The 15,561-nt window shown below is 38.0% G+C and overlaps 1 protein-coding gene across 1 annotated transcript in view; it reads left to right on the top strand.

Annotated features, from left to right (window-relative positions):
• The window catches only part of PPM1E (protein phosphatase, Mg2+/Mn2+ dependent 1E), a 215,773-nt gene that overhangs the window by 98,105 nt on the left and 102,107 nt on the right, over positions 1-15,561 (top strand). The window lies entirely within an intron of this gene.

Genomic DNA, 15,561 nt, shown 5'->3' with positions numbered 1-15,561 from the left:
TGTGGGAGCATACCACCACCCCTGTTACCATCCAGTTTAACACCCAGCCTTATTGAAAAGCAACAGAGCAGATTTAAATAAACCATCTTACTGTACACTGAAGTATTTTTTTTAATATTTAACTTATTTATTCATGAGAGACACAGAAGGAGAGAGGCAGAGACTTAGGCAGAAGGAGAAGCAGGCTCCAAGCAGGGAGCCGGATGTAGGACTCGATCTGGAACTCCAGGATTGTGCCCTGAGCCAAAGGCAGATTCTCAGCTGCTGAGCCACTCAGGCATCCCACACTAAAGTGTTTTATTTTATTTTTTAAGATTTTATTTATTTATTCATGAGATACAGAGAGGCAGAGACACAGGCAGAGAGAGAAGCAGGCTCCATTCAGGGAGCCTGACGCAGAACTCGATCCAGGGACTCTGGGATCACACCCTGGGCGGAAGGCAGACACTCAACCGCTGAACTACCCAGGCGTCCCCACACTAAAGTATTTTAAAGTAAATTATAGACAGTAAAACAAGGGGAAAAGAACATATGTAAAGGTCCTTAGAACAAAATAACTTGTCAGGTTTGACGACCTGAAAGGGGACTGATAGGACTAGGATATTAGCGGGTTAAGACGAAGGTAACACGTGGTAAGACTGAAGAGAGAGGGAGAGTTCAGACTATATAGGACCTTTCTGCCCATAATAAGGTTAGATTTTATTTTATTACTATTATTATCATTTGGGGGGCTGGGTACAGTATACTTTATTAATGGTACATCACAAGGTAGGGCTCCCCAAGCCCCTCCCCTTCTTCAGGGGGTCTGAGATGGAAATAGGAAGTTGGGAGATTCTCAGGGGATAAGTTGGGGCAGGGACTCCCCAGCAGCTGCCTCTCTCTTCCTCTTGCTCTATCTGGGGCTGGTGGTTCAGGGGGCTCTTATTGGAGGCCATGTGGACCATAAGGTCTACCACCCGGTTGCTGTACCCAAATTCATTGTCATACCAGGAAATGGGCTTGACAAAGTGGTCATTGAGAGCAATGCCAGTCCCAGCATCAAAAGTGAAAGAGTAGGTGACACTGTTAAAGTTGCAGGAGACAAAAGAGTCTTCAGTGTACCCCAAGATACCATTGAGGGGGCTCTCTGATGCCTGTTTCACCACCTTCTTGACGTTGTCATATTTAGCAATTTTTTTCAGGCAGCAGATAAGATCCAAGACTGACATGTTGGGAGGAGGCCATGCTGGTGAGCTTCTTGTTCAGCTCAGCAATGACCTTGCCTACAGCCTTGGTGGTGCCAGTGGAAGCAGGGACTGGAAGCAGGGATGATGTTCTGGGCAGCCCCTAGACTGTCATGCCACAGCTTCCCAGAGTGGCTGTCCACAGTCTTCTAGGTGGCAGTGATGGCATGGACAGTGCTCATGAGTCCCTCCATGATGCCAAAGTTGTTGTAGATGACCTTGGTCAGAAGAGCCAAGCAGTTGGTGATACAGGAGTCATTGCTGACAATCTTGAGGGAGTTGTCATATTTTTCATGGTTCACACCTATCACAAACATGGGGGCATTAGCAGGAGCAGAGATGATGCCCCTCTTGGCCCCACCCTTCAAGTGAGCCCCAGCCTTCTCCATGGTGGTGAAGACCCCAGTGGACTCCACAACATACTTAGCACCAGCATCACTCCATTTGATGTTGGCGGATCTCACTCCTGGAAGATGGAGATGGACTTTCCATTGATGGCAAGTTTCCCGTTCTCAGCCTTGCCCATGCCATGGAATTTGCCATGGATAGAATTATACTGGAACACGTACACCATGTATTTGAAGTCAATGAAGGGATCATTGATGGCAACAATATCCATTTTGCCAGAGTTAAAAGCAGCCCTCGTGACCAGGTGCCCGATATGGCCAAATACATTCACTCCGACATTCACCATCATGTCTCGGGGCACTGCACCAGAGGATGTGGCTGTCTGTGAAACAGGGAGGAGCAGAGAGCCAGGTTAGATTTTAAGTGGATTCGGAAGTCACAAGGATTTTAGGTGTGTGGGTGACATGATTTAATTATTGCTTACGTAGACATATATAGCAACGGCTTTTAATATATTTTTTGAACTTTAATCCACAGTAAGTGATATAGTATGGCTTAGTACATACACATGTATGTCTGCATGCACACACACAAATACAATGGAAATCAAAGTTTTATGAACCTGGGACACCTGGGTGGCCCAGTGGTTGAGCGTCTGTCTGCCTTTGGCTCAGGGCATGATTCCAGGGTGCCAGGTTCGAGTCCTACATCAGGCTCCACTCAGGGAGCCTGCTTCTCCTTCTGCCTATCTCTCTATGTCTCTCATGAATAAATAAATAAAATCTTTAAAAAAAAAACCCAAAACCAAAGTTTTATGAAACTTAATATATGTGATGACCTTTGACATTAATTTTTTAAAAACATTGTTCACATAAGCACCAGTGTTTTATAGAAGTATTGAATCTCTATATTGTACACCTAAAATGTTACAATGTATGTTAACTAATTGGAGTAAAAAAAACTTAAAGTAAGGTGGACCTAATTGTGGGGACCCCCAAGACCAGACTAGAAATGACTAATAATAAAGCAGAGGAGTCTGCTGTCAAGCAGAAAACAAAATGAAACTTTGTGGAGAACCTGAGTCCTCTGCCATCTAAAGAGAAGGCAGAGCACGGCACTGCTGTCAGTGAAACAGGAAGGAGAGGGAGGAACGCATTCCTGGGGCTCAGCCATGTCCTTGAAGATGATGACCCCAGAGTCACAGCAGTGTGTTGGGAGAAGTACCAGATAAACTGCCAATACCAATGCAATCAACACTGAAATAAAACATCAATTAAAGAGGGAAATTTGAGTGGTTGCCTGGGTGGCAAAGTGGGGTAGGCATCCAACTCTTGATTTTGGCTTGGGTCATGATCTCAGGGTGGTGAGATCCAGCCCCACCATACGCTCTGTGCCGGGGCATGGAGCCTACTTAAAATTCTCCTTCTCTCTTTCAAAAAAATTTTTAAAAAAGAAAAGAAATTTGACATTTTGGACAAAAATATGAAAGAGTCATCAAATTGCTCGAAGGAGTACAAGGACTCCCGGATTGTGGGAAAAAATTATCCTATTGGATGCTTGGGTGGCTCAGTGGCTGAGTGTCTGCCTTTGGCTCAGGGCATGATCCCAGGGTCCAGGGATCAAGTCCCCACACTGGGCTCCCTGCAGGAAGCTTGCTTCTTCCTCTGCCTATGTCTCTGCGTCTTTCTTTCTGTGTCTCTCAAGAATAAATAAAATCTTTAAAAAATAAAAAACAGGGGATCCCTGGGTGGCTCAGCGGTTTGGCGCCTGCCTTTGGCTCAGGGCCTGATCTTGGAGACCCGGGATCGAGTCCCATGTTGGGCTCCCTGCATGGAGCCTGCTTCTCTCTCTGCCTGTGTCTCTGCCTCTCTCTCTGTGTCTCTCATGAATAAATAAAAATAAAATCTTAAAAAAATTATCGTATATGCCATGAAGGAAGCAGCAAGTTTTAAAAGATAAGACCTAACAAGACACCTTGAAAGGGTACTAGAAAAACTAGAATCTGACCACTTTCTCAACAAAGATAGTCACGCTGCCAATTTATAATCCCATTATTGAAATGATAAATGAAAAACCAGAACCAATTTGCTGTCCTATAATGCAACCAGATAATGTTGATGCCTTTTAGCATGTGTTAGTTAATAAAATTGTCTTCTTTTTTTTTTAATTTTTATTTATTTATGATAGTCACAGAGAGAGAGAGAGAGGCAGAGACATAGGCAGAGGGAGAAGCAGGCTCCATGCACCGGGAGCCCGACGTGGGATTCGATCCCGGGTCTCCAGGATCGCGCCCTGGGCCAAAGGCAGGCGCCAAACCGCTGAGCCACCCAGGGATCCCTAAAATTGTCTTCTTTTTTTTGAGAGAGAGAGAATGTGGAGGGGAGGGGCACAGGGAGAGGGAAAGAGAAGAGAGAGAATCATAAGGCAGATGCCTTTGGCTCAGATCGTGATCCTGAGGTCCTGAGATTGAGTCCTGCTTACCCTTGTGGAGGGCCTGCTTCTCCCTCTGCCTATGTCTCTGCCTCTCTCTGTGTGTCTCTCATGAATAAATAACACCTTTTTTAAAAAAGTGCAACAGATTTCTGTACCTTGATTTTATATCCTACAACTTTGCTGAATTCATTTATATTCTAGTAGTTTTTTGGTGGGCTCTTTTGGATTTTCTATATATAGCTTCATGTCATCCACAAATAGTGAAAGTTTTACTTCTTCCTTGCTGATTTGGACCCTTTTCTTTCTCTTTATTGTTTGATTGCTGGGGCTAGGACTATGTTGAATAAAGTGGTGAGAGTGGACATTCTTGTCTTATTCCTGACCTTAGGGAAAACTCTCTTATGTTTTCCTCCATTGAGTATGATGTTCACTGTCGACTTTTCATATAAAGCCTTTATTATGTTGAAGTGTGTTGTGGGAGAGCAGAACCTCAGTGGGTAAAAGAAACAACAGGGACACACATAAATGGCAACAGCTCTATGCATGTGGCAAAAGCCAATTATTCTGCCATTGGTCTGTACTGAAAATAGTACATGCTGAAAATAGCAATGATGGTGGATAAGATAGCCAGGCCATAATATCTTTCTGTGTTGGATAAGATAGTCAGTTCTCCTATCCCCCATAGCCCCTTAGTTAATGCTCCTCTGAGACCCGTGCAAAGTTTTGTATGCAGTTCCCGGCTGCCCCTCACATGATTGGTTTCTTGAGTTGTTTTTCCTTGTTTTCACACACTTTACATTCTACGATAATAAAATTGAGAGCCAGCTTGGACTTGGGACTCAGTACCTGCCCTTCTTGGCGGTGCCTGGCAGTGCAGCCCCTTTGGGCCTCTCCTTGTTCCGAGATGTCAGACTCTGAATAATCATTTCGTCTCTCATTGGACCATGCCACATGGCAGTATGTTCCCTCTAAACATACTGAGGGAATGGTTTATGTTGTATGTTATAGGTTACTGTTTTTGAGGATCTTCATCATGAATAGATACTGTACTTAGTCAAGTGCTTTTTCTGCATGTATTGAAGTGATTATATGTTTTTTTTAATCCTTTTTCTTATTGATGGATATATCAATGTTGATTGATTTGCAAATTCTGAATCACTCTTACAACCCAGGAAAAAATCCCACTTCATCATGATTGTAAAGTGATTTTCTTAATGTATTGCTGGATTCAATTTGCTAGTATTTTGTTGAAGATTTTTGCATCTGTGTTCATCAGAATTATTGCCCTATAGTCTTTCTTTCTGGTGTCTTTATCTTGTTTTGGTATTAGGGTAATTCTGGTTTCATAGAATAAATTTGAAAGTTTTCTTTCCTCTTCCATTTTTTGGGATAGTCTGAGAAGACTAGGTATTAACTCTTTTTTAAATGTTTTGTAGAATTTGCCTGTGAAGCCATCTGGTCCTGGACTTTTTTTTGTTGGGATATTTTTTATTTTATTGCTGGTAATCAGTCTGTTCAAATTTTCTGTTTCTTCCTATTTCAGTTTTAGTAAGTTATATGTTTCTGGAAATTTATCCATTTCTTCCAGGTTACCCAATTTGTTGGTATATAATTTTTCATAATATTCTCTTAAAATTGTATTCCTGTGGTGTTGGTTGTTATTACTTCTCTTTCATTTGTGATTTTGTTTGAGTCATCTCTGTGTGTGTGTCCTGTCTGTTTTGATGAGTCCTGCTAAAGGTTTATCAATTTTATCTTTTTCAAAGAACCAGCTCCTAGTTTCATTGATCTGTTCTATTGTTTTTTTACTTTCTATACATTTCCTTCTTAAAAAAAAAAGATTTTATATATTCATGGGAGACACACAGAGTGAGGCAGAGACATAGACAGAGGGAGAAGCAGGCTCCCTGCAGGGAACCTGATATGAGACTTGATCCTAAGACCCTGGGATCACACCCTGAGCCAAATGCTGACACTCAACCACTGAGCCACTGAGGCGCCCTATACATTTATTTCTGCTCTAATTTTTATTATTTCCTTCCTATTACTGGTTTTAGGTTTTGTTTGTTCCTTTTCTATCTCCTTTAGGTGTAAGGTTAGGTGGTTTGAGATTTTCATTGCTTCTTGAGATAGGCCTGTATTGTTATAAATTTCCTTCTTAGAACTGCTTTTATTATATCCCAAAGATTTTGGAATGTTGTGTTTTCATTTTTATTTGTTTCCATGTAATTTTTTATTTCTTCTCTGATTTCTTGATTGATCCTTCATTGTTTTGTAGTGTGTTATTTAACTTCCATGTATTTGTGTTTTTTCCAGATTTTTTTCATGTAGCTGATTTCTAGTCTCATAACATTGTGCCCAGAAAAGATGCTTGGTATGACTTTGATCTTCTTGAATCTGTTGAGATTTGTTTTGTGGCCCAATGTGTGAACTATTCTGGAGAATATTCCATGTGCACTTGAAAAGTGTGTGTCCTGATATTTTAGGATGGAATGTTCTGAATATATCTGTTAAAATCCATCTGGTAAAGTGTCATTCAAAGCCACTGTTTCCTGCTTGATTTCCTGTTTGGATGATTTGTCCCTTGATGAAGTGGGGTGTTAAAATCCCCTACTGTTACTGTATGCCTATTGATTAGATACTTTATGTTTGTTATTAACTATTTTATGTATTTGAGTGCTCCCATATTGGGTGCATATATACTTAAAATTGTTATATCTTCTTGTTGAATCGTCCCCTTTATTATTATATAGTATCCTTTTCATCTCTTGTTACAGTCTTTGTTTTAAACTCCATTTTGTCCAATGTAAGTATTGCTACCCTGGCTTTCATTTGATATTCATTTGTGTGAGAACTGCTTCTCCATCCCCTCACTTTTAATCTGTAGATGTCTTTAGATCTGAAATGCATCTTTTGTAGGCAGCATATAGATGGATCTTGTTTTTTCATTAAACACTTTTTAAATTTAAGTATTGGTAGGATATAATATTCTTTCTGAGTATCAGTTTCTATAACTGTGACTACCAAAGAACTGATTCTTCTCACACAACTGTATATTAAATATTTAGGATTAGACCTAAAGGAGTTCAGAAGGATCTGGCCACATGAAATGTGGGGTCCAGATAGAAGGGTAAAAAGCTCTGAGGTAATAGAGAAGTGATACAGTGGTTGAAGCTTTGTAGGTAAGGAAGAGGAGAACCAGATACAAAGCTGGAGAAGTTAGGCAGGGGTCAAGTCAGACCGTCATAGGGCCTTTGTGATTACTATAAGGAATTTGAGGGTTTTTTTAAAGCAAGGAAGTAACATGATCTGATTTACAATATAAGAGGACAACTCTGGCTGCTATATGAAGAAAGAACTATAATTCTAGCAACAAGTTATAAGAACTGCTTATAAATTAGGACCTTCAAATTCAAATTGTAAACTATACAGGTGAATAGCTGGCTTCTACTCTGAAGCTCTTTAGTAAAATTCCCTCAAATAGTACATAGTAGATGTTTTCAAAAAAAGATAAATAAAAATTTAAAATAATGTCAGCACATCATTCAATTCTCTGGCCACTTGTGGTTTAAAAATCAATTTATAAAACTTCAGTTATTTTAATAATTTCTGGAAGCTCCACTATCATAGCAAATAATTTATGGTAAGACTTCATCAGATGTGTTTAGTATAAATGCTATTTTCTACGTATTATATTTTGTACCTCTAACAAATATTTTGAAATTGTTTTCATTCTTTCCTCAGGTATATAGATAATGTCACACAAAAAAATTGAGAACATTTTGTCATTTTAAAAAATGTCCTTAAGAGCCTTCATTATTACTAAATCCAAAAGATGTGATTGGGAATTTTATGCTCTAAATTCCTCTTCTTAACCTTTCTTATAAAACCATTATTTTTTTTTACATTAATATGCCATTGTAGAAGTAAACCCACATTTTATCCAAAACAATTGCAATTTGTTACAGATACATTTCCATAACTCTTTATAGGTTGGTCTGCTTTCTCTTCAGTATCAACAAAATTTAACACTTTCTGCATTTTCTGCAGATATATTTGTAGATTGAGCACAGATATTTTACTGCACTATTTAGTTCTAATTTATATCATTAGTATCACTCTTTTTCTAAAATATAGTATAGTCTTTTCTTTGGTTGTTGTTTTCACAGTTCCAAAGAAACTATCCCAATTTGAGGATAGAAATAAATATTAAACATTAAAGGAGAATACAAAAATTGTCTTCCAGATGATGGAAAACATTTATCTATCAAAAGCAGTAAATTGGTATTGGTATACTGACTGACAAACAGAACAATAACTAAGGTAGAAACAGCTAGACTGAGGTGTGACTTGTTTGGCTTAGAATAAAATGCTCATAGTGTTAGTTTTTTGTTTGTTTTTGCACAATTTTTACACTACCATGGAAATAAAAATCACCCAAAATGAGAACAGACAGGCTATGTATTCAGAGTTTGCAAAAACAAGAAAGTCAGTTGCTGTTATTCATTGTATTTGGCAGATTCAGAGGGGATTGGGAAAGTTTTATGGTGAAAAAGGGAGACTGATTGGAGATTGTAGGCAGAGAAAGTTAAATAGCATGGACTAAGTAGAAGCCAGGCATCTTACATGATTGGTTTGGGGAACATATTTGTCTTTCACTGGTTGGTCCCCAAGTTGAAATCATGTGGGGTTGATGTGTGGGCTGAAGACAAAAAGAAAGAGAAAAAAGAAAGAAAGAAAAAGAAAAAAAAGAGTGGGGTAAGGGTTGCTGGCAGTCCTTAACAAAATCCTGACTGTTCTAGGCTGATTACCGCAGAAGTTGTGATTGGTTTTTCAGCCTGGTTGTTGAAAAGATTGTGGGACAGAGTTCCGTGATTATATATGGTCTGGTCATTGTCCATTTGTTTTTTGTTTGTTTTTTTAAAGAATTTTATTTTTTTATTTTTTTATTTATGATAGTCACACACAGAGAGAGAGAGAGAGAGGCAGCGACACAGGCAGAGGGAGAAGCAGGCTCCATGCACCGGGAGCCCGACGAGGGATTCGATCCTGGGTCTCCGGGATCGCGCCCTGGGCCAAAGGCAGGTGCTAAACCGCTGCGCCACCCAGGGATCCCTCATTGTCCATTTGTATACTTAGTCTCTCATTACTGAAGAACAAATTTATGTTTTATAATTTTATGGCTGAATATATAGCTTTGAGAGTTCTATTAAGATTCTAATAGTTATAGAAATCTTCCCAGATAAAAATAATAATGTCTGAGAGTTTAAGATGAATTATGCCAAAGTGTTCATCTGGAAGACATTTATATGAAGATGTCATTATATAGGTAGAAGTGGATTCTGGACCTCAGAGATACCAGTTACAATAATATATCTTTTGAAAAATTAGAACCTGATTTGTACTACCTGAAAGAATCTTGGGATATTTTCTTAGTGACTTACTGCATAATTGGGATTTTTAAAAATGTAGAGGAAAAAATAACTGGCCTTTCACTATTGGAAACTCTGTACATTGCGATTTTTTATACAGTCTACGTAGAGGAGATTAGATGGCTATGATAAGGAATATATTTTGAGTTCCTACTTTTTAAAAAAATATTTATTTTATTATTTTTTTAAAGATTTTATTTATTTATTCATAAGAGACACACAGAGAGAGAGACAGAGACACAGGCAGAGGGAGAAGTAGGCTCCATGTAGGGAGCCTGACGTGGGACTTGATTCCGGGTCTCCAGGATCACACCCTGGGCTGGAGGCAGCACTAAACCGCTGCGCCACTGGGGCTGCCCAGATTTATTTATTTTAGAGAGAAAAAGAGAAAGAGAGAGCCTGCATGGTGGGGAGGGACAAAGGAAGAAGCCAGGAGAGAATCTCAAGCAGACTCCTCACTGAGTGCAGAGCCCAACACTGGGCTTGATCTCACAATCCTGAGATCATGACCTGAGCCAAAATCAAGAGTTGGATGCTTAACCGACTGAGCCACCCAGGCACACACCCCCAACATCTTTTTAAATTAAATTTTTATTTTGGGACATTTCAGATTTTAAGTTTTTTATGGGGCACCAGGAAAGACTGCTCTGTAGATTTTTTTAGATTAGTAAATTAACATAGCGAGATGAATTTGAGAAACAACATTTTTCACCAAGTAGCTCAATAACTGCATAGCCTTATTGTGTTAAATGACATATGTTCTTGGGGCACCTCGATAGCTCAGTTGGTTAAGTGTCCTACTTTTGATTTTGGCTCAGGTCATGATCTTAGGGTTATGAAATTGAGCCCCACATTGGGCTCTTTGCTCATCAGGGAGTCTGCTTGAGATTCTCTCTCTCTCTCTCTCTCCCCCTCTTCCTCTAAAATAAATAAATGAATCTTGAAAAATAATATATGCTCTTTGTATCAATATTAATTTGTCTAATTAGCAGCAGGCAACTTTAAAAAGTTGGGGAAAAGAACCTATGTAAGAAAGTAGGCTTTAGTTCTACACAGCAAAGGAAACAATCAACAAAACTAAAAGGCAGCCTACAAAACACAAGATATTTGCAAATGACATATCTGATAAAGATTTAGTATCCCAATATATAAAGAATTTATAATACTCAATGCCCAAAAAACCAAATCATCCAATTAAAAAATGAGCATAAGACATGAACACACATTTCTCCAAAGAAGATATCCAGATGGACAATAAACACATGAAAGGATCCTCAACATTACTCATCATCAGGGAAATGCAGATCAAAAACACAGTGAGGAAAAAAAAAACACAATAAGATATCACCTCATAAATCAAAAACATAAGAAACAAGTGTTGGCAAGGATGTGGAGAAAAAAAGCCCTCTTGTATTGTTGGTGGGAATGCAAACTGGTACAGCCACTCTGGAAAACAGTCTGGACTTTCCTCAGAAAGTTAAAAATAGAATTACCATATGATCCAGTAATCACATTACTGGGTATTTACCTCTCAAAATACAAAAACACCAATTCAAAGGGATACATGCAGCTCAGTGCTTATAGCAGCATTATTTACAATAGCCAAATTATGGAAGCAGCCCATATGTCCATTGATACATGAATTGATAAAGAAGATGTGGTGTATATATACAATGAAATCTTGTCATTTGCAGTGACATGGATGGAGCTAGAGTATAATGCTAACTGAAGTCACTCAGTGAAAGACAAATACCATATGATTTCACTGAAATGTGGAATTTAAGAAAACAAAGGGAAAAAACAGAGAGGTAAACCAAGAAACTCACAACTATGGAGAACAAACTGATGGTTACTAGAATGGAGATAAGTGGGGGAATGGGTGAAATAGGTGATGGGAATTAAGGAACACATTTTGATAAGCACTGGGTGATACATGGAATTGTTGAATCACTGTATTATATGCCTGAAACTAATGTTAACACTGTATTTTGACTCTAACGGAATTAAAATTTAAAAAAGAAAATAAGCTTTAAGTTGACCAAGTAGCCCAGTAACTAAAGAGCAATATCTCAATAGCTAAATACACATTGAGAGGGTTTTCCTCTCCTACTCTTGGCTGAACCTATAGTTACATCTCACAAGTTTACTTTGATCTTGCTTTCTTCCCTTCTAATAGAAGCAGTTATTTTTCATTGTTTCAAAAGGAACAGGTACTGTGTAACTATACTTGTTAATCACAGTGTTTCAGGTATTGCCATTTTGAGACCCAGGTGGAAGAAGAGAGTTCATTTTGCTAAAATTATAATCAATTTTCTAAATATAAATTGTCTTATAAATACAAATATATATATAAAAAAGCTTAGGTCCTAGAATGTAATTTAATAGAATCCTCTGCATCTTGTTTTAAACACTCTTGTGATTTTCATGGACGATCACAGTTGACTGAACAAGAACTATATTTAGGACCTTATTTGAAAGTTACTGTAATTAAGTCTTTTTTAGTTCTAATCATTACTAACACCATGGATAGTACAAGGAGGAAGGAAAATGCGGCTCATCAAAGAAGAGACCCATGAGATAAGATACAGCTAGATGAATCCTAATGAAAATTCCAAGGATGTCAGACATCTGCACTGTCATTAATGAGAGCTGTTGTACAAAGGCCTTATCTGAAGAGAGTGACTCCATGGAGTACCCAGGACTTTACATCTCTTCAAAGAGTGAAAAGAATTGATATTTTTCAGTTGTTGAGATGTTATATCTTGTTAAACTGACTGCATAATGAGCACCATAGTTTGTGACTTAAATGTGTTACGCCTTTCTGCACTACCCAGAGAGGAGTCCACATAGTGTTGTTCTGGGTTCTATGCATGACTTCAAGGGAAGCTTTCACAATGTTTGGCGCCTTTGATGTCCTGCAAGTGAAGGAAAATATTCTCAAATTCCTTTCAGCAGGAACCCACTTAGGTGGCACAGACCTCCACTTCAAAATGGAACAATTTTTTTTTTTAAGATTTTATTTATTTAGGGGCTGAAGGGGAGGAAGAGGGGGGCAGGGAAGAATCTCAAGCTCACTTTGAGTGGAATCTGATACAGGAATCAGTCCCATGACCCTGAGATCATGAGCTGAGCCAAAAGCAAGAGTTGATTGTTAAACTGTCTGAGCCACTCACATGCCTCCCTTTTTGCTCATTGTTAATGAAAAAGATGAGATTTTCCTAAAGAAAAAGAAAAATAGAAAATCAAGATATTGCTTTTAAATTCTCTTGTTTAATTTATGTTTTTACAAAGAATATCTAGTTCATACATTACATTTCTAAACTTATCACTTCCCCACCAAAGAGATAAATATATCTTCACAATGCTTTATAGACTACTAGGAGTCTCTCATCTACATTATAGGAAAACTTCAATTTTGAACAAATTATATTTTAAAAGTTTGTTTTGAAATTTATTTTAGGATTTTCAATGCACTTTTTCCTAGAAAGTGTAAGTAGTAGCATTTCTGGATACAGTGAAAAGAACTTTAGAAACTCATTATTTCTAATTTTTTTGTCAAAACTCCCAATTTTCTTTGCTAATACAAGTTCTATTCTTAGGGATAAAGGTTTACAAACAGAACAGTGGAGGGAGATTTCGTTTTTAGGAGTTAGGTGATAGTTGAAAGATTATGGTAAGTAGATCCATAAAATGAGATATGTGAATTATATCTTAGTGAAGCTGTTACTAGTAACTTTACACTCAATGTGGGGCTCGAACACACAACTCTGAGATCAAGAGTTGTGCACTCTACTGGCTGAGCCAGCCAGGTGCCCCTGTGAAGCTGTTATCAAAAAAAGTAAAATAAGAAATCAAAGTTTGAAAGGGGAATCACTTCTTGTGGCCAATTTCTAAATAAGGAAAGAATGATTACTTAGTGGTTTCTACTTGTTATGATAGATATGCCAAGCAAACCATCAATTTACTAAAATTCAGTAAAAGACCTTAATCTGCTACTTAGGGAAAAAAGACCCAAATGGCAAATACAGAATAGGCAATTATTTAGAAGCTAAGAATATTTTGAGTTTATTTTTTTAAAGACTTTACTTATTTATTCATGAGAGACACAGAAGCAGAGACAGATGCAGAGGGAGAAGCAGGCTTCCTGCAGGAAGCCTGATGCAAGACTCAATCCAAGGACCCTGGGATCACAACCTGAGCCAAAGGCAGACGCTCAACCACTGAGCCACCCAGGTGCCCCTGTGAGTTTAAAGATTAGTTTAGAGAGTCATAAAGTATAGCTTAGAAAATATTTATGAAAACTGACTTTTGCTATTCAAATTTGGGGAACAAAGTAATAGACAATATTTGATTCATTTCTTCTTTTTAGTAATCCAGTTGAATATTGTTACTAGATATTAAGAATCAGTTGTCCAAAAAAAGGTGCCAAAGTAGAATGATTTTACTTTCTTAATCTTTCAACATCTTTTTTCCTTTAAGACTCTTGCTAGAGTGACAGCAGAATGTTCCTGCAATAATCCAGACTCTGGAATTTGGCAGCTAAGTGCTAAAATGCCTTTTTTTTTTTTAAAGATTTATTTATTTATGATAGACATAGAGAAGGAGAGAGAGGCAGAGACACAGGAGGAGGGAGAAGCAGGCTCCATGCCAGGAGCCTGACGCAGGACTCGATCCCGGGGCTCCAGGATCACGCCCTGGGCCAAAGGCAGGCGCTAAACCGCTGAGCCACCCAGGGATCCCCTAAAATGCCTTTTGATTACTCTTTGTACTAATAGATTTTTTAGTGGGATATCTTAAATTGAGTATTCTATTTATATGCAAAATGTGCATCCAAGGATTTGCTCACAGAATTAGAAACACACTTTGAAAATATATTTTTTAAGATTTTATTTATTTAGGATAAGGGGTCACAAGTTGGGGGCAGGGCAGAGGAAGAGGGAGAGAAAGAATCTCAAGCAAACTGCCAAATGAGCTGCCCAGGTGCCCCCACACTTTTAAAATATTTTAAATGTACTTATTTTTAATCTTTGAAAAAAATGCTACTTGTAATGCTTTGCTGTTACCTCTAATTTTTGACCATTTGGTTAAAATCCAAAATTAGGAAAATTATTTAGGAAAACAAGGTTAAGTACTAAAATAAACTTTTTAAAAGATGTGGGCTTCAACTTTATCCCTTCACACATTTTCTATACTCTTGGACTTAAATGGAAGGTTACTGTTTTCTTAATTAACAGGATCAGGAATATGAAGGTTCCTGCAGAATATTAGACCAAAGAAATGTAAACATAAGAACTTTGCCAGAATGAGAGTCTGTGATAATCTTTTTTTTAAGATTATCTATCTATCTATCTATCTATCTATCTATCTATCTATCTATCTATCTATCTATCATCTATCTCTAGTCACTGGTTTATAAGAGAGAAAGTGTGCACACGTGAGCAGGGGGAAGTTTATATTAGTTTCAAGTGTACAAATGTAATATATGAAGACATTTTCATTGTAAAAAGAATTTTAGGAAAAAAGAATTTTAGGGGTGCCTGGGTGGCTCAGTTAAGCTTTTGCCTTTGGATCAGATCATGATCCCAGGATCCTGGGATCAAGCCCCACATCAGGCTCCCTGCTCAGCGGGAAGCCTACATTTCCCTCTCCTCCCCACTTGTACTCTATCTCTGTCTCTCAAATAAATAAAATCTTTAAAAAAAATTTTTAATGGAAATATATCCAATAAAAAGCACAATGTTCCCTTTCCTTTTTCCCCTGAACTCACTCCCCTACCTAGAAATCACCATTTTGGTATGTTTCATTCCAAACCTTTTAGATAGATAGATAGATGATAGATAGATAGATAGATAGATAGATATAGATATAGATATGGAGGATTTTAAGATTATATTTTTAAGTAATCTCTATACCTACTGTGGAATTCAAATCCCACAACCCAAAGATTAAGAGTCACATGCTCCACCAACTGAGCCAGCCAGATGTCCTACGTACTGTTTTATATATAGAAGCTTATGGTAGGTATGTATTCCGCCCCCCCCCCCATTTTATATAAATGGGGTCATACTGACTGGTTTTTAGCAGCTTACATTATTTTTCAATTAATGATTCATTATGGAGCTCTT

This window comes from Canis aureus, chromosome 16 (genome assembly GCF_053574225.1).
Source record: "Canis aureus isolate CA01 chromosome 16, VMU_Caureus_v.1.0, whole genome shotgun sequence".
NCBI lineage: Eukaryota > Metazoa > Chordata > Mammalia > Carnivora > Canidae > Canis > Canis aureus.
The sequence above is the reverse complement of the archived record's forward strand: the minus strand, read 5'-3'. Positions and strand labels throughout refer to the sequence as shown.